General features: G+C 39.2%; 1 protein-coding gene and 1 long non-coding RNA gene across 2 annotated transcripts in view; both read left to right on the plus strand.

Annotated features, from left to right (window-relative positions):
* The window catches only part of LOC126066820 (uncharacterized), a 56853-nt gene extending 38467 nt beyond the window's left edge, over window positions 1–18386 (plus strand). Inside the window, exons 3-4 of the long non-coding RNA XR_007515267.1 lie at window positions 17342–17522; window positions 18305–18386. This is a non-coding gene — a long non-coding RNA (uncharacterized LOC126066820). The remainder of the gene's footprint in view (window positions 1–17341; window positions 17523–18304) is intronic.
* LOC126066874 (complement factor H-like) overlaps window positions 1–26290 on the plus strand; it is a 181157-nt gene that overhangs the window by 58158 nt on the left and 96709 nt on the right. The gene's annotated exons all lie outside the window — the stretch shown is intronic.

Raw genomic sequence — 26290 nt, forward strand, 5'->3', positions numbered from 1 at the left:
CTTTATCAGATATCAATTGACCATATATGTGGGCACATTTCTGGACTCTTTATTCCCTTCCATTATTCTATGTGTGTATTGTTTCACCAATACCACACAGTGTTTAAATTACTGTAGTTTTTAGTAAGTCTTAAGAAACTTAGGTAGTATGAGTACTCCAACCTTGTTCTTCTGAAAAATTGTTTTGGATATTCTAGTTCCTTTGACTTCTATGTGAATTTTAAAATCAGCTTATTAATATCTTCTAAATATTTTACTGAGATTTTGATTTGGATTACAATAATTTTAAAAATCAGTTTGGGGTCAAATTGACATAACAACATTGAGTCAATCTATTGAGATGTTATATCTTTTTATTTATTTGGGTCTTCTTAAAATTTCTTACATCAGTATTTGTTGCACATACGTCATTATATTCTTCGTAATTTAAGCATTTTTTTACTATTGTAAATAGTACCCATTTACAAATTTAGTTTTCCATTTGTTTATTGCTAGTATACAAAAACATGACTGATTGCTGTATATCGACCTTATATTTAGAATTCTTGTTACACTGATATATTAGTTCTTAGAGTTTTTTTGTTTTTTTGTAGATTCTTTAGAGTTTTCTCTGTAAACAATAACATCTTTGACAGAGAAAGTTTTATTTCTTCCCACTCTCTCACTCTATATATTATTTCTTTTTCTTGCCTTGTTGCACAGGCTAGGTATTCCAGTGCAAACTTGAATGAGAGTAGGGAGATTGGGTACCCTTGTCCTGTTTCTGATCTTTTGAGGAGAGCAGTCTTTCACTATTAATATATTGTAGCTTTAAGATTTTTGTAGATGCCTGCCTTAGGCTGGTTTCTCTAGAGAAGGAAAACCAATGAAGTGTATATAAATGCATATATGTATGTATATATGTACATATGTATACATATATATATATATATACACACAAATCCAAGATCAGCAGGTAAGATGGTATGCTGCAGGCTCACAGACTGCAAAGGTCTACAGCTCTGAAGTTTGACAGGCAGTATGGCTGGCTGCTGACTAAGTCCCAAGAGCCAGAATTCAGAAGATGATGAGCCTCATGGAGGATCCAGAGCAAGCAAATGCCAGTGAGACTTTCCAGAATGTCCATGCCACAACCTAGAAAAACTCCCCTCACAATTGATTCGCTGATCACATCAGATCACATTATAGAGGTGATTATATTATATCACAAAATGGGGAATAACTACATCATTATGTAATGGCCAAACCACTGAGAATCAAGGCCTAGCTAAGTTGACATAAAATATTGGCCATCACAGTTCACCCCTAACCAACTTGGCACCTGTACACATCTTAAATCATATAAGATCTCTAAATAAAGGCAATTATAAAGTCATACTTGTGCCTAACATGATACAACTGACATGCGTATAACTGAAAACACACTAACCCCACTTACATCTTATATTTTAGAATGAAAAGAACAAAAATATTTGATATATACATATAAGGAAGTAATACTCATAACAATTACAGTCCTCATTTCTACAACTGCTCACGGGGTCGTAACTGGTATTAAAAAATACTTAATTGGTATTAAGAACTACTTTCTCCCACCACCCATTCCACATTCCTTTTGCCCTCAGCGAAAGAGTGTGGTTATTTGCCTAGTGCGGTGACCCAAACCTTCCTTCCTAAGGGCCTGGGCCATAGTAGTTATGCCAGAATTGGGTTGTTGCAGATTGACTTTAATCACCTGGCACGGTAGTACTAAGAGACATGCTCAGGGATATCCTATATTCTAGACATCCTCTTCTTTACTTCCATTATGTAATATCAGTCTGATTTTCACTTGATATTCAGGTTCAATCACACCAGCCAATACAGTAACACTCTTCTTTGCCTGTTCATACAGAGGCATAGGGAAAACAAAGTGGCCAGGTGGCATTCTTAACTTCCAGTTAAATGGAATCAGTGTTGTGTCTCCCAGTGGGACTGTTCCTTCCCTTGGAACTAAGACCTCTAGACCCACAGAGCATAGGGTCACAGGGACAGGAAGCAAAAATTTTCTGAGTGGGTCGGTAGGGATAATATTGAGTGGTGCCATTGCTATTTACACCCCTTGATTCTTGGACCCATGGTTCCTGGCAATGTGATAAACAGCATCACGTATTGGACCTTGGGTTACAGCATATATAGACTCCTGGAGAACATTGCCTGAACACTGCAATGTGTTGCTATCTGCCTGGTGCGGTATTCTTGGCCATCCCACTGTTGTATCAGGCCAGCTTCTTCAGGATGATGGGGAACATGGTAAGACCAGTGAATTCCATGAGCATGGGCATACTGCCATGCTTCATTTCCTGTGATATGAGTCCCTGGATCCAAAGCAATGCTGTGTGGGTTATCATGATGGTGGATAAGGCATTCTGTAAGTCCACAGATAGCAGTTTTAGCAGATGCATTGTGTGCAGGGAAAGCAAATTCATATTCAAAATAAGTGTGTATTCCAGTAAGAAAGAAATGCTGCCTTTTCCATGATGGAAGTAATTCAATATAATCAACTTGCCACCAGCTGCTGGCTGATCACCTTAAGAAATGGTGCCATATCAGGGACTCAGTTTTGATCTCATCTGCTGGCAGATTGGGCGGGCACCCAGCAGAGGCTATAGCTAAGTCAGCCTTTGTGTGTGGAAATTCATGTTGCTGAGCATATGCATAACCTCCATCTCTGCCACCATGGCCACTTTGTTCACGGGCCCATCGGGCAATGATGGAAGTGGCTGGGGAAAGAGAATGACTGGTTTCCACAGAATGTGTGATCCTATCCTCTTGATTGTTAAAATCCTCCTTGGCTGAGGTCACCCTTTGGTGAGTATTCATATGAGATGCAAATATCTTCGCTTCTTTGGCCCATTCAGAGAAGCCTATTCACATACCTCTTCCCAAAACCTCCTTGTCTCTAATTTTCCGTTCGTGTTGCTTCCAGGTCTCTGACCATCCAGCCAAAACATTAGCAACAGCATATGACTCAGTATACAACAGCACATCTGGCCATTTCTCCTTCCAAGCAAAGTGAACATCCAGGTGCACTGCTCAGTGTTCTGTCCTTTGGGGGAATTTCCCTTCACCATTGTCCTTCAGGGAGGCCCCAAAAAGGGCTGTAGTGCTGCCGTTGTCCACTTTTGAGTAGTGCCTGCGTATTGCGCAGAACATCTGTAAACCAGGTGCAAGATTTCTCTTCCTCAGTCAGTTGATCATAAGGAACCCCCCATGAGGCCATAGGTGCAGACTGGGAGAGGGCAGGCAATGTGACAGGAGTTGATACTGTGGGCATTTGGGCCACTTCCTCATGCAACTTACTTGTGCATTCAGGGCCTGCTCGACCCTGATCTTACATGCACCACTTCCATTTAATGATGGAATGCTGCTGTGCGTATCCGACTTTATGGCTCTGTGGGTCAGACCTCAACCTGTTCGTGACGGGCAGCTCAGGCCACATGGTGACTGGATGGCTCATGGCTAAGCATTCATGCTCTACTAAGATCCAGTAACAAGCCAAAAGCTGTTTCTGAAAAGGAGAGTAAATATCTGCTGAGGATGATAGGACTTTTATCCAAATCTTAACTCCTGCATTGTGATTCACCAATCGGTGTCGGCTAAAGACTCCAAACAGCATCCGTTTCTGTGACAGACACTTCAAGCACCATTGAATCAGGTGGATCATACGGCCTAAGTGGCAAAGCAGCTTGCATAGCAGACTGCAACTGTTTCAGAAACTTCTCTTTTTCTGGGCCCCACTCAAAAATAGTAGCTTTTCGGGTCTCTTGATAGACTGGTTCAGCACACCCAAATGAGGCATATGTTGTCTCCACAATCCCAAGAGGCCCATCAGGTGTTGTGCCTCCTTTTTAGTCGTGGTAGAGGCCAGGTGCAATAACTTATTCTTCACTTTAGAAGGAATATCTCAAAATGCCCCACACCACTAAAAAAAAAAAAAAAACACCAGTAGACTCTTAGAAATTTCACTGTGGTAGAAGGTGCCTGAATTATTTTCAGATTAATTTCCCACCCTCTAGCATGGCAACGTTTTACCAATAAGTCCAGAGTTATTGACACTTCTTCCTTACTAGATCTAATCAGCATAGTGTAATGGACCAGTATGAGGTCTGTGGAAGGAAAAGACAATCAAGTACCCTGTGTATTAAATTATAACAGGGCTGGAGAGGTGTTATACCTCTGAAATAGGACAGTGAAGGTGTATTGCTGGTCTTGCCAACTGAAGTGTAGCTGCTTCTGATGTTCCTTTGAAATGGGAATCGAGGAAAAGGCATTGGCCAGCTCAATAGCTGCATACCGGGCACCAGGAAATGTATTTATTTGCTCAAGGAATGAAACCATATCTGGAACAGCAGCTGCAACTGGAGTCATCACCTGCTTAAGTTTACGATAATCTGCTGTCATTCTCCAAGACCCATCTGTTTTTTGCACAGGCCAAATAGGCAAGTTGAATGGGGATGTGGTGGGAATCACTACCTCTGTGTTCCTCAAAATCTTGATGGTGGCAGTAACCTCTGCAATCCCTCCAAGAATGTGACATTGCTTTTGGTTCACTATTTTGCTAGGTAAGGACAGTTCTAATGGCTTCCATTAGAGTTTTCCTACCATAATAGTAGTTTTTCCTCCCTTAATCCACTTACCTTGGATTCAGTGTGGGAGATCTGCCAGTTGTTGAGTATAGCTATTCCAATTATGCATTCTGGAACTGGGGAAATCACTACAGGATGGGTTTGGACACTCACTGGATCCCCTGTGAGATGAAACTAAACTAAGAGTCTACTATACCTCTACTCTGACTAGTGGGCCGCAGTGATATTTTGAGTCTTCTGGAATTATTGTTATTTTGGAGCCACTATATTTTTTTTTTTTATCCAACAATCCCTGAAAAGTCTGAATATTTCCTTTTCCCCAGTGAACAGTTTCTCTCATAAAAACCTACAGATCTGTTTGGGGAAGGCTGGGATAAAGAGTACCTGTATAAATTTTTGCTCTGTGTAGTGGGTCCTTTCTCAAGGAGACCCAGCCTCCCCTTCATCCAAGGGGTTGTGGATCTGTAAACTTCCTCAAATCTGGGAATTGACTGAGGGGCTCTGACTCTCTATTCTGGCAATTTGAGTTAGACTGTCATTCATTTCACCTAAAACTCTTCCACTTATACAGATCAAGTAATTATTTAGTAGATTTCCCGCCTTTTTCACTCCTAGAGATACCATGACTAAGTAGCCAATGCCATAAGTCCATACAAGTCATAATATATTGATTATTGTTTTGACTCCACTTTCCATTACAGTAATCATACCCACCTTGTCTTTGTAGATTGAGTGCCACCACTTGGCCCCTGCCACCACAGGGTCCAGTCAGACCCATTGTAGTTAGGTGTCTTAATTCAGTTAGGGGAGCTCCCACTGTCAAATCTGATTTACATAGGGTAGCAATCACAGCAGTCTTCAAGGATGCTGGGGCTCCCTTCACAAAATTGTTCCTCACCGTTGTGGTGAAAGTATGGCCTCTGGACACTCTGTGTGTGGATCTGTGAGTCTAAGTTAATAAATTCACTCTAATATGCTGCTTTCCCTAACCCTTTTGATACCTTTTTCAGTATACCAAGGTCTGGTACTTCACCTTGATTTAGCATAGGCCACTGTGTAATCCATGCTTCAGTGACCCAACCAAATAAATTATTAGATCCTTTCTTAACCTCTCGAGCAGAATCATTAACAGAAGAATCTCTGCTTAGTGGGACCATGTCAACTAATTCAGACTGATCCAACTTTATCTTCTTTGCACCTTTATCCCACACCGTAAATAGCCATTCCCACACATATTTCCCAGGTGTCTGTTTGTTCATATTAGAAAAGTCAAGCAGTTCTTTTGGAGTGTAGCATAGTTCCTCCTGGGTCACACTTTGTCTTCAGCTTTTGGAGCTTGCTGGGACTTAAGTCTTCTTATAGGTGTAGACTCAAAAATCAGTGGTGGGGATGTGTTTTGCAAACATTCAGCAATGTCTTGTAAGGCATTTGCCTCAGGTGATACCCCAGGCAATGACTCAGATGTGGCCCCAGGGAATATCTCAGACAAAGGTTCTTTAGACACAGCTGGGTTAATCTCATCAGATAGGGGTGCAGGGGGAAATGGTTTTACCAGGGAGGACGGCTTAGCAGACAAACATGAGGTAATCTCTTCAGATGGGAGTGAGAGGCTGGTTCTGTGGGCAGCAGTGACTCAATGGAATTTAGGGGCTCAATGTCCATAGCTCCCAGATTATCTGCCCATATACCCCCATCGCAAGTTTCAGAATTCCATTTCTTCCCAATCAATGCCCTCACTTTAAATTTAGGCACTATTCATGCTGAAAATTCAATTGGTGTTGAAATTCAGCCACTATTACAATAAGACTCTGGTTAGGTTTCCTGCGATATCAGCTCTTTTATTACAAGAAATAAGGCTTTCTTTCAGGGCTCGAATGACAACTTAGAGGTCGTTTGTATGGTGCTTGAACCCTAAGCTCATCTCTTTCTTTCACCACTTTGTCTTGTGAAAGTAGCACCAGACAACCAGCTTCCTTATACTTCTCATTTAAATAAAATTATAGAAAAGTATCAAGCATGCTATCACCTCTCACCCATACTTGATCTAGCGGTGGTGATATTTTCTGTATTTCTGTTGTCATCTTATGCTATGGATTAGTAATGCCCTCTGTCATCAATATCTTTAATACTAACCAGACTTGAAAACCAATTTAGAAAACTCATCGTTCCAATTTTGTTTCTCTAGAACCACTCTTCGTACGATGTGCCTTGGGCTGGATTCTCTAGAGAACAGAATCAGTGAAGTGTATGTATACAGATAGATAGAATGGTTTATCTCAAGGAAATGACACATCTGTTGTAGAGTCTGGAGATTCCCAAATCCATAGGTCAGGTTCAGGCTGGAGGCTTTTCCTGACGCACACAGCAGCAGGGCCTGATGAATCTAAAGTTTGTAGGTCAGATGCTATGATGCTGGCTCACAAGCTGTGGAGAACAATGAATCTCAAGATGGGCAAGCCATATGGCTGGCCACTGGCTCAAGTTCCAAGAATTGGAGGTCAGTTTATGATGAGCTGGATACAGGATCCAGAGCAAGGAAAAGCCAATGAGCTTTCCCAGAACGTCCATACATATTGGATGCAGAGCACACCATCAAGGAAATTACCCTTACAACTGACTGGCCGATCCTCTCTAATCATGGAAGTGGTTACATTATATCATAAAAAGGGAGACTAACTACATCATTTCCTAACTGCCAAATTGCATCATTACATAAATGCCAAAATACATCATTATGTAAGCGTCAAACTACTGAAAAACATGGCCCAGCCAAGCTGATAGAAACTCTAACCATCACAATATCAGTTAAAAAAAACCAATGCCGTCGATAACGACTTTAAACAGTTCTTTTCATTCCTAGTTTTATGGTTGTATTTATTTTTATCGTGGATGGACATTAAAATTGCTTGCAAATGCTTTTTTGTAATTATTAATATAATGATGTGACCTTGGCTGTGATTTATTATATTTTGCATATATTGCTGGATTTAACTTGATAAGTATTTGTTCTGAATATCTGTGTCTGTGTTCATGAGGAATCAGCCCATTGTTTGTTTCTTATGTGTCATTTTCACATTTTGTTAGCAGGATAGCGTTGGCTCCTTAAAATGAGCCAGGGAATGTTTCCTTCTCCCCTATTATCTAAAAGATTCTGTGCAGGGCTGGAATATTTTTATTTAATGACTAATGGATTCACCAGTGAATGCTTCTGTCCCTGGCTATTTCACTGTGGAATGATTTTTAATTACACATTTATTTTTAAGAATAAAAGCAAGTATATTCATGTTTTCTCTTCATTCTTGCATTCATTTTGGTAATTTGTGTGTAAAGTTGTCAAATTTTAAAGGGAAACAATTGCTCGTTAATTTTGAATGTATTAGGACCTGTATTGATGTTTTTTATTTCACTCCTAATGTTGTTAATTTTTGCTTTTCCTTTCTCATGATTTTTCTAGCTAGAGGACTATTAATTTTGCGGATCTTTTCAAAGACCTAACGTTTATTTTAATTGTTTTATTTGTCTTCTTTGTTCAGTTAATATGTCATTGATATTTTGTTGTCCTGTGTTTCCCTTCCTCTATAATTTCAGTGTAATTTGTTCCTCCTTTTCTAGATATCTAGATATCCATGGTAGAACATTTGATCATTGGTATTAAAAACTTGTTTTCTTTTTAAATATAACTGATTGAAGAAATTATTTAGCCATTCTTTAAGTGTGCACTTGTTGGAGAGAAATTCTCTTAGTTTTCCTTTGTCTGAGAATGTCTTTATTTCTTCATTATTCCTAAGGATGATGTTACCACATATAAAAGTTGCATTAGACAGTTCCTTTCTTTCAGAGATTAAAAATGTTACATCACTTCCTTCTCACTGCCGCTGATTTTAGGTGAAACACCCACTGTCATTTGAATCCTTGTTCCATTATAGGTAATGCATGATTTCTCTCTAGCTGCTTTCAAGATTTTTTTCTTTTACTTTACTTTTCAGCCTTTTGATTATGATGTGTCTTGACATACTTTACTTTTCAGCCATTTGATTATGATGTGTCTTGACACAGTGTTTCTGGGTTTATCTTTGAAGTCCGTTCAGATTTTTGAGTATGCAGATTTATGCTTTATGTCCAATTTGAGAAATTTCCATCATTATATTTTAAATATTTTTTCATTCCACTCCACACTCTTCTCTCTTAATGGGTCTCCAAACTTCTTTCAATTTTCCAGCAGAAGCCTGAAACTCTGCTTATTTTTGTTTGTTTTCACTCTATTTTTAGAGTGTTTATTATTTATTATTTTACCACCAATTTTAGATTCACTCTTATCTCCAATCTGTTATTGAGCTCATTCAGTGAATTCTTTAAAATTTCCATTATATTTTTTGGGGGGACCAAGATGGCGGACTAGGTGGGCGCTACTGCGGATCCCTCTTGCAACAAAGACTCAGAAAAACAAGTGAATTGATCACATACATAACAATCAACAAACCCTGAACAACAAACACAGATTTAGAGACGGAGAACGAACAAATACGGGGAGGCAGCGATTGTTTTCAGAGCCTGGAGCCAGCATATCAGTCAGGTGACCTTCGGCGCCCGATTTGGGGCAAAGCCCAGGGAGGCAGACAGCACAAACAAGGGGCCTAGCCCTAGCCCCCGAACTCATTCTGGGAGGGGGCCCAGCCGGTTTGCGCAGGCGGCGTGGCGGCGCAGCTGGTGGGAACAGTCTCCGGGAGGCAGTGACTGGTCTTGGAGCAGTGAGAGCAGCGTCCCAACCGGGAAGCTGTCCCGCCGGGAATTTGGCGGGGCGCAGGCACCGCATAAGCGCGGGAACCAGCTCCATCCCCCAGAACTGACCCCGGGGGGGCTCAGCCGGTTCGCGCGGGCGGCGTGGCGGCTCAGCCGGTAGGAGAAGTCCGCGGAAGACAGTGACTGGTCTTGGAGCGGGGAGAGCAGCATCCCAGCCGGGGAGCCGTCCCGCCGGGATTTTGGTGGGGTGCAGGCGCTGCATAAGTGCGGAACCAGCTCCATCCCCCAGAACTGACCCGGGGGGGCCCAGCCGGTTCGCGAGGGCGGCGTGGCGGCGCAGCCGGTGGGAGAAGTCCCCGGGAGACAGTGACTGGTCTTGGAGCGGGGAGAGCAGCATCCCAGCCGGGGAGCCGTCCCGCCGGGATTTTGGCAGGGCACGGGAGCGGGGAGCAGCTTCACCCCCCTGAACGGACCCCAGCGGGGGCCCAGCTGGTTCACGCAAGCGACGTGGCAACGCAGCCGGTGGGAGAAGTCCCCGGGAGACATTGACGGGTCTTGGAGCGGGGAGAGTGGCGTCCGAGCCGGGACGCGCTGTCGCGGCTCAGGTGCGGGGAGCTGCTCCGGTCGCCTGAGCTGACCCGGGGAGGGGGAGCCCAGCTGGTTCGCGTGTGATTGGAGTCCCAGAACAGGGAGGGGGGACAGAAAACACAGAGAAAATAGTTGAAGAACTCCTGACACAAAACTTTCCTGACATCATGAAAGATGAAAGGATATCTATCCAAGATGCTCATCGAACCCATTTAAGATTGATCCAAAAAGAAAAACACCAAGACATATTATCATCAAACTCACCAAAACCAAAGATGAACAGAGAATTTTAAAAGCAGCCAGAGAGAAAAGAAAGGTTTCCTTCAAGGGAGAATCAATAAGAATATGTTCTGACTACTCAGCAGAAACCATGCAGGCAAGAAGGGAATGGGACGACATATACAGAGCACTGAAGGAGAAAAACTGCCAGCCAAGGATCATATATCCAGCAAAACTCTCTCTGAAATATGAAGGCGAAATTAAGATATTTACAGATAAACACAAGTTTAGAGAATTTGCAAAAACCAAACCAAAGCTACAAGAAATACTAAAGGATATTGTTTGGTCAGAAAACCAATAATATCAGATACCAGCACTATACAAGGTCACAAAACAGAATGTCCTGATATCAACTCAAATAGGGAAATCACAAAAACAAACAAATTAAGATTAATTAAAAAAAAATAGTAATAACAATACACATAACAGGGAATCATGGAAGTCAATAGGTAAAAGATCACAATAATCAAAAAGAGGGACTAAATACACAAGGCATTGAACTGCCAGATGGAGAGTGATACAAGGCGATATAGAACGATACAAGTTAGGTATTTACTTAGAAAAATAGGGGTAAATAATAAGGTAACCACAAAAAGGTATAACAACTCCATAACTCAAGATAAAAGCCAAGAAAAATGTAACGACTCAACTAACATAAAGTCAAACACTATGAAAATGAGGATCTCACAATTTACTAAGAAAAACATCTCAACACAAAAAAGTATGTGGAAAAATGCAGTTGCCAACAACACACATGAAAAGGCATCAAAATGACAACACTAAAAACTTATTTATCTATAATTACGCTGAATGTAAATGGACTAAATGCACCAATAAAGAGACAGAGAGTCACGGACTGGATAAAGAAACACGATCCATCTATATGCTGCCTACAAGAGACACACCTTAGACTTAGAGACACAAACAAACTAAAACTCAAAGGATGGAAAAAAAATATATCAAGCAAACAATAAGCAAAAAAGAAGAGGAGTAGCAATATTAATTTCTGACAAAATAGACTTTAGACTTAAATCCACCACAAAGGATAAAGAAGGACACTATATAATGATAAAAGGGACAATTGATCAGGAAGACATAACCATATTAAATATTTATGCACCCAGTGACAGGGCTGCAAGATACATAAATCAAATTTTAACAGAATTGCAAAGTGAGATAGACACCTCCACAATTATAGTAGGAGACTTCAACACACCACTTTTGGAGAAGGACAGGACATCCAGTAAGAAGCTCAATAGAGACACAGAAGACCTACCTACAACAATCAACCAACTTGACCTCATTGACTTATACAGAACTCTCCACCCAACTGCTGCAAAGTATACTTTTTTTTCTAGTGCACATGGAACATTCTCTAGAATAGACCACATATTAGGTCATAAAACAAACTTCTGCAAAGTCGAAAACATCGAAATATTACAAAGCATCTTCTCAGACCACAAGGCAATAAAAGTAGAAATCAATAACATAAAAACTAGGGAAAAGAAATCAAATACTTGGAAAATGAACAATACCCTCCTGAAAAAAGACTGGGTGATAGAAGACATCAAGGAGGGAATAAGGAAATTAATAGAATGCAATGAGAATGAAAATACTTCCTATCAAAACCTCTGGGACAGAGCAAAAGCAGTGCTTAGAGGCCAATTTATATCGATAAATACACACATACAAAAAGAAGAAAGAGCCAAAATCAGAGAACTGTCCCTACAACTTGAACAAATAGAAAGTGAGCAACAAAAGAATCCATCAGGCACCAGAAGAAAACAAATAAAAAATTAGAGCTGAACTCAATGAATTAGAGAACAGAAAAACAATTGAAAGAATTAACAAAGCCAAAAGCTGGTTCTTTGAAAAAATTAACAAAATTGATAAACCATTGGCTAGACTGACTAAAGAAATACAGGAAAGGAAACAAATTACCCGAATAAGAAACGAGAAGGACCAAATCACAACAGAACCAAATGAAATTAAAAGAATCATTTCAGATTACTATGAAAAATTGTACTCTAACAAATTTGAAAACCTAGAAGAAATGGATGAATTCTTGGAAAAACACTACCTACCTAAACTAACACATTCAGAAGTAGAACAACTAAATAGACCCATAACAAAAAAAGAGATTGAAACGGTAATCAAAAAACTCCCAACAAAAAAAAGCCCTGGCCCGGACGGCTTCACTGCAGAGTTCTACCAAACTTTCAGAGAAGAGTTAACACCACTACTACTGAAGGTATTTCAAAGTATAGAAAATGACGGAATACTACCCAACTCATTCTATGAAGCCACCATCTCCCTGATACCAAAATCAGGTAAAGACATCACAAAAAAAGAAAATTATAGACCTATATCCCTCATGAACATAGATGCAAAAATCCTCAACAAAATTCTAGCCAATAGAATCCAACAACACATCAAAAAAATAATTCACCCTGATCAAGTGGGATTTATACCAGGTATGCAAGGCTGGTTTAATATCAGAAAAACCATTAATGTAATCCATCACATAAATAAAACAAAAGACAAAAACCACATGATCTTATCAATTGATGCAGAAAAGGCATTTGACAAAGTCCAACACCCATTTTTGATAAAAACTCTTACCAAAATAGGAATTGAAGGAAAATTCCTCAACATAATAAAGGGCATCTATGCAAAGCCAACAGCCAGTATCACTCTAAATGGAGAGAACCTGAAAGCATTTCCCTTGAGGACGGGAACCAGACAAGGATGCCCTTTATCACCACTCTTATTCAACATCGTACTTGAAGTCCTAGCCAGGGCAGTTAGGCTAGACAAAGAAATAAAGGGTGTCCGGATTGGCAAGGAGGAAGTAAAGTTATCACTATTTGCAGATGACATGATCTTTTACACAGAAAACCCTAAGGAATCCTCCAGAAAACTACTAGAAACTAATAGAAGAGTTTGGCAGAGTCTCAGGTTATAAAATAAACATACAAAAATCACTTGGATTCCTCTACATCAACAAAAAGAACACCGAAGAGGAAATAACCGAATCAATACCATTCACGGTAGCCCCCAAGAAGATAAAATACTTAGGAATAAATCTTACCAAGGATGTAAAAGACCTATACAAAGAAAACTACAAAGCTCTACTACAAGAAATTCAAAAGGACATACTTAAGTGGAAAAACATACCTTGCTCATGGATAGGAAGACTTAACATAGTAAAAATGTCTATTCTACCAAAAGCCATCTATACATATAACGCACTTCCGATCCAAATTCCAATGTCATATTTTAAGAGGATAGAGAAACAAATCACCAATTTCATATGCAAGGGAAAGAAGCCCCGGATAAGCAAAGCATTACTGAAAAAGAAGAAGAAAGTGGGAGGCCTCACTCTACCTGATTTCAGAACCTATTATACAGCCACAGTAGTCAAAACAGCCTGGTACTGGTACAACAACAGGCACATAGACCAATGGAACAGAATTGAGAACCCAAATATAAATCCATCCACGTATGAGCAGCTGATATTTGACAAAGGACCAGTGTCAGTCAATTGGGGAAAAGATAGCCTTTTTAACAAATGGTGTTGGCATAACTGGATATCCATTTGCAAAAGAATGAAACAGGACCCATACCTCACACCATGCACAAAAACTAACTCCAAGTGGATCAAAGACCTAAACATAAAGACTAAAACGATAAAGATCATGGAAGAAAAAATAGGGACAACCCTAGGAGCCCTAATACAAGGCATAAACATAATACAAAACATTACCAAAAATGATGAAGAGAAACCTGATAACTGGGAGCTCCTAAAAATCAAACATCTATGCTCATCTGAAGACTTCACCAAAAGAGTAAAAAGACCACCTACAGACTGGGAAAGAATTTTCAGCTATGACATCTCCAACCAGTGCCTGATCTCTAAAATCTACATGATTCTGTCAAAACTCAACCACAAAAAGACAAACAACCCAATCAAGAAGTGGGCAAAGGATATGAACACACATTTCACTAAAGAAGATATTCAGGCAGCCAACAGATACATGAGAAAATGCCACTAGAGAAATGCAAATTAAAACCAGGATGAGATTCCATCTCACACCAACAAGGCTGGCATTAATCCAAAAAACACGAAATAATAAATGTTGGAGAGGCTGCGGAGAGATTGGAACTCTTATACACTGCTGGTGGGAATGTAAAATGGTACAATCACTTTGGAAATCTATCTGGTGTTATCTTAAATAGTTAGAAATAGAACTACCATACAACCCAGAAATCCCACTCCTCGGAATATACCCTAGAGGTACAAGAGCCTTCATACAAACAGATATATGCACACCCATGTTTATTGCAGCTCTGTTTACAATAGCGAAAAGCTGGAAGCAACCAAGGTGTCCATCAACGGATGAATGGGTAAATAAATTGTGGTATATTCACACCATGGAATACTTCGCATCGATAAAGAACAGTGACAAATCTGTGAAACATTTCATAACATGGAAGAACCTGGAAGGCATTATGCTGAGTGAAATGAGTCAGAGGCAAAAGGACAAGTATTGTATAAGACCACTATTATAAGATCTTGAGAGATAGTAAAAACTGAGAAGAACACACACTTTTGTGGTTACGAAGGGGGGAGGGAGGGAGGGAGGGAGAGGGTTTTTTATTGATTAATCAGTAGATAAGAATTGCTTTGGGTGAAGGGAAAGACAACACTCAATACATGGAAGGTCAGCTCAATTGGACTGGACCAAAAGCAAAGAAGTTTCTGGGATAAAATGAATGCTTCAAAGGTCAGCGGAGCAGGGACGGGGGTCTGGGGAACATGGTTTGAGGGGACTTCTAAGTCAATGGGCAAAATAATTCTAGTATGAAAACATTCTGCATCCCACTTTGAAATGTGGCGTCTGGGGTCTTAAATGCTAACAAGCAGCATCAATTGGTCTCAACCCACCTGGAGCAAAGGAAAAGGAAGAACACCAAGGTCACTCAACAACTAGGAGCCCAAGAGACAGAAAGGGCCACATGAACCAGAGACCTACATCATCCTGAGACCAGAAAAACTAGTTGGTGCCCGGCCACAATCGATGACTGCCCTGACAGGGAGCACAACAGAGAACCGCTGAGGGAACAGGAGATCAACGAAATGCAGGCCCCAAATTCTCATAAAAAGACCATACTTAATGGTCTGACTGAGACTAGAGGAATCCCAGCAGCCATGCTCCCCAGACCTTCTGTCGGCACAGGACAGGAACCATCCCCGAAGACAACTCTTCAGACATGAAAGGGACTGGTCAGCGGGTGGGAGAAAGATGCTGATGAAGAGTGAGCTAATTATATCAGGTGGACTCTTGAGACTGTGTTGGCAGCTCTTGTCTGGAGGGGGGATGGGAGGATAGAGAGAGAGGGAAGCTGGCAAAATTGTCAGGAAAGGAGAGACTGAAAGGGCTGACTCAATAGCGGAAGAGCAGGTGGGAGTACGGAGTAAGAGCTATGTAAACTTATATGTGACAGACTGGATTTGTAAATGTTCACTTGAAGCTTAATAAAAGTTAATAAAAAAAAAATTCCATTATTTTATTTTTCAGTTACATAATCCCCAGTGGGTTTTAAAAATCATTTTCAATTAATCTCAACATCTGAATCATGTCAGTGTAGGCATCTGTAGATTGTCTTTCCTGTTTTGAGATTTTCCCCATTCTTGATATTATGAGTGATTTTCAGTTGCGTCCTGTACATTTTGGGTATTTACATTTTGAAACCGTGAATTTTATTTAAATCTGGCATTTTGGCAGACTTCCATTACTGCCATGTAGAGTGTAAACCAGGCATCCCACTTGGCCTTGTTGACACTATAGAAACGACACAGGTGCCCTGTTACCTAAGGGTGTGCCTGGAAGTCTAGGCCCCTCACTCAGCCCTGATGACCATGGGAGGGGTGGATGGTCTTTTTTTTCTTCTATGGTGATTTTCTACCGTAGGTCAGTTATTGCCTAAAAAATTCTGTATTGCTAGGCTGCTCCTTTTTAAAGACGGGTTAGAAACAGCAGGCTTCTCTCGGAACTACTTTATCTGAACTGAATATTGATTCTGGGTTGCAGTCTTCCCAATGCCCAATGTAGGATATACGGGAGACGAAAAGAAAATCCAGATAACTCACCAACATGGCTATCCTTTAGCCCCAAGTCCAATTTTTTCCCTTTGTCTTTCATAATGTTCTTACTTTGGTTTTATAAATATGTCTTGGATTTTTAGCTATACTTAAAAAAAAGTATAAATACACATTTTTATTGTTTGAATTTTTGCAAGGAGTTGATACATCTTTTGTAATAATTTTTTTTTTAAATGACTACAGACCCAAAGACACTGTTGTTAGATGTACATAGAGACTCTGTGTACAACAGAATGAAACACTGTCTGGCCTTGCACCGTCCCTACAATCATTGCTATGTTTGACCCCATTGTTGTAGCCACTGTGTCAATCCATCTCATTGAAGGTCTTCCTCTTTTTTGCCGACCTTCTACTTTACCAAGTGTGATGTCCTTCTCCAGGAACTGGTTCCTCTTGATAACATATCCAAAGTACATGAAATGAAATCTCGCCATCCTTGCTTCTAATGAGGCTTATGGCTGTACTTCTCCCAAAAAGATTTGTTCCTTCTTCTGGCAGCCCATGGTATATTCAGTATTCTTCATCAACACCATAATTCAAAGGCATCAATTCTTCTTCGGTCTTCCTTATTTATTGTCCAGCTTTCGCATGCATATGAGGCAATTAAATATACAATGGCTTGTATCAGGCATACATTAGTTCTCAAAGAGAAAGAGAAACTTCGTTTGTTTACCTTAGCTATCAATTTTCCAGCATATATTCATGAAGAAAAAATCGATACTCCAATATTTCAAAGCTTATTTGTCAGTGCTTTATGTGTGTTTTAAAGCAGGATAAAAGGAAGAATTGAAAAATGTAGTAACTTTCAATTTATGATAAGAATTTCTTCAGTGAATCACAAGTTTTGATGTTACATTATGTGCTTAATTTGTATTTGCCTCAATTTAATCTGTATACTGAGCTGGTATCTCATTAAATCAAATAATATATTTATTTCTAGATTCTGAAGGAAAATGTGGGCCCCCTCCACTATTGAAAATGGAGACATAACTTCATTCCTATTACCCACATATGCCCAAGGATCATCAGTTGAGTACCAATGCCAGGCCTTCTCTGAACTTCGGGGTAACAAACATATAACATGTAGAAATGGACAGTGTCAGAACCACTAAAATGCTTAGGTAAGTACTTCAGTATTTTCTTGGATCCTGGGAAAATCAGAGTAATGAGCATAATGTTTTGCTGTTTGCAACATATTTATGAATTAATGAAAAACCATCGTGTTGAATATTTGACTACCAAATATTATAAATCAAAACCTGTTGCTATTGAGTCAGTTTTTACTCAGTGCAACTCCATGTGTTATAAAGTAGAACTGCTCCATAGTGTTTTCAATATTAACATGTGAAAATACGGTTTTAGAAATTCTTACTGAAACAATAGGTATGAACATTTCTTTAATACAAAACTCTTAATATGATAATTCATATTTTGATTCTCTGATAATAACATCTAGCTATCAGATTTTTTTTTTTTATCAGATATTAAGCATAATATGTGGTTTTGCATCATTTACTAGTTTCAAGTTCCCTGGGTGGTGCAAACGGTTTGCACTCAACTACTAATAAAGGCAGCTTCAGCCCACCAGACAGTGCTGTGAAAGAAAGGCCTGGCAATTTGCTTCTGTAAAGATTACAGCCACGAAACCCTATGAGACAATTCTATGCTGTAACACATAGGGTTGGAATTAACTCGACAGCTCATAATCGATTAGGTTAGGTTAGTTAGATTTACCGTTTCACAATATTTAAATATACATGATGATTTTTCACAGAGACAGTTTGGAAAGATTTAGAGAAAGAATTCCTAAACCATTATATAACACTCTACTTGAAACCCTGAAAGTTTATGAAAATAATTTTTGTGTACTAATAATTTTTATATTTGTTTTTTCCACTTTCAGATGCATGTGTAATATCAGAAGAAATGATGGAAAAGCATAACATACAGTTAAAATGAAAATATGACACAAATATTTACATCAAAACAAATGAAATCATTGAATTTACTTGCAAATGGGGATATAGGGAAAAGACACCAAGAGAGACTTTTCAAGTAACATGTCAGGAAGGGAAACTGGAGTATCCCACTTGTGAATAATGCCATTGATACAGTTCATTTATATAATCAAAATACATAATTTTCTGAATTTTATATTATTAATCCAATTTTCTCAATTTTATTTTTCCAAGTGTTGTCATTTTTATCAGTAAATTAGAATTTGCATTAAATACTAACTGAATGATGTAATTATAATCTGAAAGAACAATATCGGACCCTAAAAAGCACTATATCAAAACTTGGCATACCATAAAGCAGTGTGTCCTGTTTCTAAAACATCCTTGGCAAGAAATTAGAGGCACTCACTTCAGTGCTTGCTTCGGTCCACTACTTTCCTAACTCTCAAAGTTTTCAACATAACATATGAGGGTTTCTGAGATTCTGTATTTTAGAGAAAATGGCAAAGATCTGGTGGTCTACATCTTCAAAATAATATTACATGAAAAACGTAAAACCTGACAAAGTCAGACCTATGCTGGTAACAAAATATAAGCAATTATTTGTCACTTCTTGATATTTAGCCTACTTAAAACCAAAAAAACCAAACTCGTTGCCATCTAGTCAATTCTGACTCATAGCAACCATAAAGGACAGAGTAGAACTGCCTCATTATTGATCTATAAATAAATATGCCAAAAAAGACCAAATGTATGATCTTCTACAAGATACCTAGCACACTTAATAGTTCAAACAAATTATAAGGAGAAGTAAAAATTGAGTTGGGTATATAACAATCATAACACTGATATAAAAATTGATAAAAATCCAATAACATGTATAAACACACACAAATACATGCACATGATATGGTAAGTTCTGAATTAAGGCCTATAGAACAAAGATAAGAAAGTCAATGAAATATTCCAAGGACTACATTTGGGTTAAGGAGTCCCAATGGCACAAATTGTTGAGTACTTGGTTGCTAACCGAAAGTTTGGTGGTTCGAACATTTTCATGGTTTTGTGTGTTTGTAGAAACCAAATGAACAAGCCAGACCCTTTGCTGTCAAGACAATTCCACCTCATAGTGACTGTCTTAGCTCTCTAGTGTTGCTTTAACAGAAACACCACAACCAGATAGCTTTAACAAAGAGAAATTTATTATCTCACAGCCTAGTTAGGCTGCAAGTCCAGATTCAGCGTGTCACCTCCAGCGGAAGGCTTTCTCTCTCCGTAGGCTCTGGAGGAAGATCCTTATCATCAGCCTTCCCCTGGTTGAGGAGCTTCTCAGAACAGGGACCCTGGGTCCAAAGGATGCACTATTCTCTTGGCTCTTGTTTCTTGGTGGAATGAGGTCCCCATGTCTCTCTGCTTGCCTCTGTCTTCCATGTCTCAAAAGAGACCGGCTCAAGGCATAATCCAATCTCATAGATTGAGTCCTGCCTCATTAACATAACTGCCGCCAATCCCATCTCATCAACATCATAAAAATAGGATTTACAACACATAGGAAAATCATGTCAGATGACAAAATGGTAGACTCACAGAATACAGGGAATCATGGCCCAGCCAAGTTGACAGACATTCTTGGGGAACGTAATTCAATCCATGCCAGTGACCCTACAGGACAGAATAGAACTGCTCCATCAGGTTTCCAAAGCTGTAATCTTTACAGGAGCAGACTGGCACATATTTCTCCTGGTCTATGTAGAAGAATAATGGTAAATATTCAACAATAAGATCCTAAAATACAATTTCTATGTTCATACATTTCAAATAGCATTAAATAGTTAAAATCACTCTTGGCTAGAATCATTTTTAATTTCTACAAAAACACAAAACCTTTAAAGATCAAACTCAGTCCTACCGATAGAACTTAAAAGGGATTGAAAGAACTACAGTACTAAGGGAGCTGAGTGAAGAACTCTCCCTGTTCTTGTTGTGTGTATCAAGAAGGAGTCAGGGATTTCATTTGTTCAATTTCTCACAATCGATTACAGTCATTTTTCTTTCTGAAGCTCAGGTTATTCCAAATTTGGCTAGTAGGTGCTCCTGACTGCATCTGACATATTTGCATTAGGCTTTGCACATTTTTCCTCTTGTAGCACAGCACAATGTTCTCAGCTCACTGTGTGCTTCCCATGCCCATCACCTGCTATCATGCATCTTTCCATTAGCTCTGATTCTTTTATTGGTGGCCTGGTGGTGCAAAATTTAAGCTCTTGGCTGCTAACTGAAAGATCAGTGGTTCGAACCCACTAGGTACTCAGTGGGAGAAAGATGTGGAAGTCTGCTTCCATAAAGATTTACAGCTTAGAAAATCCTATGGGGCAGTTCTACTCTGTCAAATAGGGTCACTATGAGTTGGGATCCACTCCATGGCACTGAAGAACAATTTAGACCACAAGAACTGTTTGCTATTTGTGCTAGTTGCAAATGTTCAGTCCTATTAAAATCTCATCATTTTCAGGGCCTTTACTTGGTCAGATTTTTGATACACAAATAACATTTAAAATTCAGTAGTTTTTATTGAATTTGACAATGAAAGCTTAATGATAAAGTTTTTAAATAGCTTTTTAATATATTTTCTCTTTTCACTGTTTTATTTCCATTTTATAATATTTATAAAAATAACACCCATAGAACAATGCAAACGTTACTATTAACTGTTCAATTATTGAATGAAAGTTAAAATTTCTTTTGTCCCAGAATGTTTGCCTCTAAGTTATGTGTGAATATTCTCTTCCAAAACAACTTGTAATAATTTTAATCTCTGCATGACTAATGTTACCATATGGATAAAATTTTGCATTTATTTGCTCTAGTTTGTTTTAAATTTTAGATTTTGCTTCCTTTTTTATCTAACCTCATTTTTTAACTATGAAAAACACAATTTCAAAAATAAAAATTGTATGAAAGAGTCTATGGTGGGTAGTCTTATTTCCATCACACCCCCTTCTACCTGTTCCCACATTTAATAAAGTAACCATTTCATGAGTTCCTGATAAGTCCCTCCAGTGTTCATTCTTCTTTTTTTATAGCCAAGGAAGCTTATATTACCATCTTATCTACACCTTGCTGTTTTCATTTTAGAAAATAACTATTCCAATATTTTATTGTAACAGATAATGAATGATACCATGAATGTATATGTTACTTTTTATATGTGTGTGCATATCATCAGAACATACAATTTGAAGTGAGATTAATGGATCAAGAGGTCAATGTTCTGTTAAATTTATTAGATATTTCAAATTCTTCTCCAGAGGGGTGTGATATTTTAGCCTTCCACCATGTGCTAAGAGCCTACTTTTTCTTGACCTTGCCAACTGAGAATGTTGTCAAGCTTCTACATTGCTTCCCACTTGCTAGATACATGGCACATCTGTCTGTTTTAATTTCATTTTGCTTATTATAAATCAGGTTGAAAAATATGTAATTGCATTTGTTTTCTGCCTCTCTTAGTTTTCTGATTAAGGGCTCTATACGGGTCAATATCACCCAAAGAGAACTTCAGCAGAACTTCCAGGATCTGCCAAAGGGAACACTGACATAAAAATCACAGTACACTCAGGAAGCTCCAAGCTGCACCTTTCCCTAAATATTTATCAATCCAAACCCATGTTTCCAACTAATGCAGATGACTTTTCCTATTCATCAGGTTTCCAGGGAAACAATGTTAGAAGAAGGTGAACACAAGGTCATTGTCCAATGTGTAGGTTTCCTAGAGCTGCCATAACAAAACACCACAAAGTAGGTGGCTTTAGAGAATTGAAACTTACCGTCTCACATTCTGGAGACTAGAAGTCCAGATTCAGGTTTCTGGCAGTATTATGCTCCCTCTGCACTGGGTTTTGGTTTTTCTGCAAACTCTGGTGAAAGATCATTCCTTGTCTTTCGATTGTTTGTTTTGTTTTTATTGTGCTTTCAATGAAGGTTTACAGAGAAAAATTAGTTTCTCATTAAACAATCAATACACATTGTTTTGCGTCATTGGTTGTCAACCCCCAAATTTGTCAACACTCTCCCTTTCTTGACCTTGGGTTCTCCACTATAAGCTTTCCTGTCCCCTCTTGCCGTCTTATCCTTGCCCCTGGATTGGTATGTCCGTTGAGTCTGGTTTTGTATTATGGGCCTGTCTAATCTTTGGCTGAAGGGTGAACCTCAGGAATGAGGTTCTGAGTTAAAAGCAGGTCTGTGGACCATAGTCCCAGGGTTTCTCCAGTCTCTGTCAGAGCAGTTAAGTGTGGTCTTTTTTGTGAGTTAGAATTATGTTCTACAATTTTCTCCTGATCTGTCCGGGACCCTCTATTGTGATCCCTGTGAGAAAGGTTGGTGGCGGTAGCCGCCAGGCACCATCTAGTTGTGCTGGACTCCATCTGGTGGAGGCTGTGGTAGATGTGGCCTATTAGTCCTTTGGACTAATCTTTCCCTTGTGCCTTTAGTTTTCTTCATTCTCCCTTGCTCCAGATGGGATGGGACAGGTGGAGCACCTTAGATGGCCACTCACAAGCTTTTAAGACCCCAGACACTACTCACCACAGTAGAATGTAGGACATTTTCTTATAAATTATGTGATGCCAATTGAGCTAAATGTTCCCCAAGACCATGGTCCCCACATCCTTCAGCCCAGTAATTCGGTCCCTCAGGGAATTTGGGTGTGTCTATGGAGCCTCCATGACCTTTCCTTGGACAAGTTTTGCTGGTTTCCACAGCACCGTGTACTGTTCTACCCTTCAACAAAGTTACCACTTATTTATTGTCTATTTAGTGTTTTTCTATCCCTACCTCTCTCCTCCCTTGTAACCATCAAAGATTGATTTTTTGTGTGTGTATAAAACTTTCCATGGGTTTTTGTAGTAGTGATCTCATACAATATTTGGCCCTTCATGATTGACTTTTTTTCACTCAGCATAATGCCCTCCAGTTCTAATGTTTCCTGTTTCATTTCTTATTTGGGTTATTTTGTGTCCTGTTTCCTTTTTTTTTTTTTTTTTTTCCTGTTTCCTTTTAGTCAATTTGGCCAGTGGTTTGTCGATTTTGTTTATCCTTTCAAAGAACCATCTTTCCATTTTGTTGATTCTTTTGTTTTTCTATATTGCATTTATTTTTGCTCTGATCTTTATGATTTTCTCTCTTATGGTAGCTGCCTGCTCCTTTAGCTGTTCTTTTTTTATTTGTTCGAGCTGTATAGCTAACGTTTTGATTTTGCCCCTTTCTTCTTTTTTTTTTAATTAATTTTTATTAAGCTTCAAGTGAACATTTACCATTCCAGTCTGTCACTTGTAAGTTTACATACATCTTACTCCCTTCTCCCACTTGCTCTCCCCCTATTGAGGCAGCCCTTTCAGTCTCTCGTTTCGTGCCAATTTTGCCGTCTTCCCTCTCTCTCTATCTTCCCATCCCCCCATATCGCCTTGTATCACTCTCCATCTGGCAATTCAATGCCTCCTATATTTAGTCCCTCTTTTTGATTATTGTGATCGTTTATCTATTGATTTCCATGATTCCCTGTTATGTGTATTATTTTGTTTATTTATTTATTTTTTAGAATTAATCTTAATTTGTTTGTTTTTGTGCTTTCCCTATTTGAGTTGCATTGATATCAGGACGTTCTGTTTTGTGACCTTGTATTGTGCTGGTACCTGATATTATTGGTCATCAGGCCAAACAATCTCCTTTAGCATTTCTTGCAGTCTTGGTTTAGTTTTTGCAAATTCTCTAAACTTGTGTTTATCTGTAAATATCTTAATTTCTCCTTCATATTTCAGAGAGAGTTTTGCTGGATATATGATCCTTGGTTGGCAGTTTTTCTCCTTCAGTGCTCTGTATACGTCGTCCCATTCCCTTTTTGCCTGCATGGTTTCTGCTGAGTAGTCTGAACTTATTGATTCTCCCTTGAAGGAAACCTTTCTTTTCTCCCTGGCTGCTTTTAAAATTTTCTGTTTGTCTTTGGTTTTGGCAAGTTTGATGATAATATGTCTTGGTGTTTTTCTTTTTGGATCAATCTTAAATGGGGTTCAATGAGCATCTTGGATAGATATCCTTTCGTCTTTCATGATGTCAGGGAAGTTTTGTGTCAGGAGTTCTTCAACTATTTTCTCTGTATTTTCTGTCCCCCCTCCCTGTTCTGGGACTCCAATCACTCGCAAGTTATCCTTCTTGATAGAGTCCCACATGATTCTTAGGGTTTCTTCATTTTTTTTAATTCCTTTATCTGATTTTTTTTCAGCTATGTTGGTGTTGATTCCCTGGTCCTCCAGAAGTCCCAGTCTACATTCTAATTGCTCGAGTCTGCTCCTCTGACTTCCTATTGCGTTGTCTAATTCTGTAATTTTATTGTTAATCTTTTGGATTTCTACATGCTGTCTCTCTATGGATTCTTGCAACTTATTAATTTTTCCACTATGTTCTTGAATAATCTTTTTGAGTTCTTCAACAGTTTTATCAGTGTGTTCCTTGGCTTTTTCTGCAGTTAGCCTAATTTCATTTGTGATGTCTTTAAGCGTTCTGTAAATTAGTTTTTTATATTGTGTATCTGATAATTCCAGGATTGTATCTTCATTTGGGAAAGATTTTGATTCTTTTGTTTGGGGGGTTGGAGAAGCTGTCATGGTCTGTTTCTTTATGTGGTTTGATATGGACTGCTGTCTCCGAGCCATCACTGGGAAACTGGTTTTTCCAGGTAATCAGCTGGTACGCTGGCTCCTGGTTCTGAAAACAATCGCTGTCTGCCCGTGTTTGTTCGTTCTCCATCTCTAAGTCTGTGTTTGTTGTTCAGAGTTCATAGATTGTTATGTATGTGATCGATTCACTTGTTTTTCCGAGTCTTTGTTGCAAGAGGGATCCGCAGTAGCGTCCACCTAGTCCGCCATCTTGGCCCTGCCTCCCCTTTCTTCTTTTTTGATATGTACATTTATTGCTATAAATTGACCTCTGAGCAGTACCTTTGCTGTGTCCCAAAGGTTTTAGTTTGTTTGATTCTAGCAATTTTTTTATTTTGCCTTTGATTTCTTCTATCACCCAATGGTTTTTAAGCAAGGTATTATTCAGTTTCCATGTATTTGATTTTTTTTCCTTGCTCTTCCTGTTATTAATTTCTACTTTAACAGCATTGTGATAAGAGGAAATGCTTTGTACCTCTCAAAGTTTTGGATTATGATGAGGTGTCTTCGTGGCCTAAAATGTAGAGAACATTTCATGTGCATTGGAAAAGAATGTGTACTTTGCTACTCTTGCTACTCCATTCTTTATACGTCTATGAGGTCAGGTACTTTGATTATGGCCTTTAGATCTTCTGTATCTTTGTTGATTTTCTTTCTAGATGTTCTCTCCTTTATCGAGAGTGGTATGTTGAAGTCTTCTGCTATTATTGTGGAACTGTCAGTTTCTCGTTTCAGTGCTGTTAGAGTTTGCTTTATGTATTTTGGAGTCTTGTCATTGGGTGCATAGATATTTATTGTGATGATTATGATTGTGTGTCAACTTGGCTAGGCCATGATTTTCAGTGTTTTGGCAGTCGCGTGATGTTGTGGTCACTTCCCTGTTGAGATTCGATATGTGATCACCCTCATGACGGGATCTGCTGTGAGTAATCAATCAGCTGAAGGGGGGTTTCCTTGGGTGTGTGGGCTGCATCAAGTGTGGGTGGACATTCTGGCAGACGTTGGGACATTTTGTTCATTCTGGATCCTCCAGCTGGGTCCTATTTGTCTGACCTCTGGTTCTTGGGACTTGAGCTAGCAGCTTCCCTGCAGTCTTGCCTGTTGATCTTGGGATTCATTGATCTTCACAGATTGTGAGCAACAACCCTACTCCCCGACCTGCTGATATTGGATTCACCAGCCCCTATGGCTACATGAGTCAGGAGAAGCCTCTATCCTGCCCCA

The sequence above is a fragment of the Elephas maximus genome, chromosome 24, assembly GCF_024166365.1.
Source record: "Elephas maximus indicus isolate mEleMax1 chromosome 24, mEleMax1 primary haplotype, whole genome shotgun sequence".
NCBI lineage: Eukaryota > Metazoa > Chordata > Mammalia > Proboscidea > Elephantidae > Elephas > Elephas maximus.